A 2,528-nucleotide genomic window follows, 5' to 3' on the forward strand; every position below is an offset into this window, starting at 1 on the left:
TAGGAGGAGCCACATATATATATGCCATATATATGCCAAGAGGAGCAGAACTCATATAGATATGTTATCGGGCTTGTAATACCCATGTATGCATGCTTTAAAATATATGCCGATTGCGATAGAGGCATGGACCCGATGGACTTATTAGAAACAGTCTATAATATATTGCATCCAGAATGTCGGAACTGTTCAAGGTGCAAGCTCCGAAATCCGGAGCCGAAACTATTATCAAGTGAAGTGTAAAACCATATCGGGTCCGCAGAACTCTTGTATCGCATCGGAGCAGCGGAGGTAGCGATCGCCGAAATCATCCGGAGCCGAAATCATATTAGAGAGCAGCCTAAAGGGAGATCGGGTCCGCTAAACCTTCGCGTTACAAATCCGCCGAAGCGAACCTGCCGATATCCCGGACCCGAATTCAATATAGAGACGGGAGTATAAGAAGGTGTCGGGTCCGCGTTCCGTCGGAGGATCGGGACTATTGTTTACAGCGAGTGCCGATATACATCGGACCCGAAACCAGTATAGAAGGGAGTCTAAAAGAGCATCGGGTCCGCTCCTCATCGGAGGTCAGGCCTTAAGAGTTTTGTTATGGTTGCGAAATCCGGACCCGCCGAAATTGTAAAGGCGGGTGCATAATAATTGAAGTCCGGCATTTGAATTAGAGCGGGGGTTTATAATGTTTTCCGTGTATTATATGATACATGGCCGCGGGGTTAAGATATATATTAAAGCCTGTGTGATGGTTGATTATTGATAGAAAGCGCCGAATAAAAGGTGGCTTCCGATGGTCGATTAAAGCGCTCGGTGATGGTTGATTAAAGCACTCGGTGATGGTTGATTAAAGGCTTGGTTGGTGGCTTCCGATGGTTGATTAAAACGCTCGGGTGGTGGCTTCCGATGGGTGATTAAACGCCTCCGATAAAGCCTGCAAGGTATTAACCACAGGTCAAGGGCCGAGTTTTATTTAAGAAAGGGGAGTTTGGGTTTGTTCTACTCAGATTTTGGAACACGTGTATAGACAAAAGAAGCAAAGGAATGGAAGCCGAAGTGTCAAAGCGATCAAGTGAGGAGGAAGCCAAAGAGCCAGCATGTAAGAGGAAACGAATGGATAGGGGCATGGAGCATATAAAAGCAGCAAAAACAGAGAACTGTATAGTTGTTGGTGGATGGCATAACTTGAGTATGAGATAGTGGAAGCAGCAGAAGAAAAGGGGGCAGTAGAAGCAGTGGAAGCTGAAAAGAGCGCAGCAGTACACCAGTGTATACCAAAGAGGTTGGAGCTTCAGAATTGAAAAGGATTGAAGTCCTTGGGAGTTGGTGCTCCTAAGTCCAAGATTGGTGTCTTGGAAAAATAGAGTTGGTGCTTAGGAGGTTGGAGCCTCACCAAAGTCCAAGTTGGAGCTTGGCAACCAATTGTGACATTCTATTTATTGTATTTATTTTACTGCACAGTTATATTAATAAAAGCATTTATTCCTGCTGTTCATTTTGTGTTCTGAACATACATGTTTTAACTAGTAAAAAAATAGTGAGAATAAGAAATACTGATTCACCCCCCTCTCAGTATTTCCAACAATTGGTATCAGAGCAGGCTTCTTCATTCTAGCCTAACAGCTTGAAGAAGGATCAACAACCATGATGAGAAATCATGAAGCATCAGGAAAACATCCTCTGTTCAATGGCACTAACTTTGGTTTTTGGAAGAAAAGAATGACTTACTATTTAATGTCCCTTGGACCTAAAGTCTGGCATTCTTGTCAAACTGAATACCAAGCGACTTCCACTCTTCCAACAGACCAAGACGAGAGGAAAGCCTACATTGCAAATGCAAAGGCCATGAACTCCATCACTAGTGGAATCACTGATTCCGAGTTTACAAAAATCATGCACTGTAACTCTGCCAAAGAAATGTGGGAGAAGCTAGTTAGTTTGTACAATGGAGACTTAAAAGTCAAAAAGGCAAAGCTTCAAACTCACAGAAGACAATTTGAAAGTTTGAAGATGGAAGAGGAAGAAGATATTGCAGCATACCTCCTCCGAGTAGCTGAAGTGGTAAATTCCCTGAAAGGATTGGACGAAAAGGTTGAAGAAAGTACTATTGTACAAAAGGTATTAAGGTCCCTTCCAGACAGATTTGACTCCAAAATAAGTGCTATAGAAGAATCAAAGGATCTTGACACCCTCAAAATGGATGAACTCCATGGAATTCTCACTGCCTATGAAATGAGGAAAGGTGGACCTAGCTCCAAAGATGCAACATTCAAGGCCTCAAAGTCAAAGAAAGGGAAAGAAAGGAATGACTGTAGTGATGAGTCAGATGTGGAATCTGAATTGGCTCAATATGTACGAAAGCTGAAGAGAGGATCTAAGCTTAAAGGCAAGTATCCTCTTATCTGTTTTAAATGTGGTAAAATAGGTCATTATGCAGCAAAATGTCCTCATAAACATGACAGTGATGATGAAAGAAATTCTAAAAGAATGACATACAAAAAGAAAGGGTTCAATAAGAAGAACCTTCTCTCCAA

This window comes from Pinus tabuliformis, chromosome J (assembly GCF_031772625.1).
Source record: "Pinus tabuliformis cultivar Carrire ecotype Pingquan chromosome J, CPIR1, whole genome shotgun sequence".
Classification (NCBI taxonomy): domain Eukaryota; kingdom Viridiplantae; phylum Streptophyta; class Pinopsida; order Pinales; family Pinaceae; genus Pinus; species Pinus tabuliformis.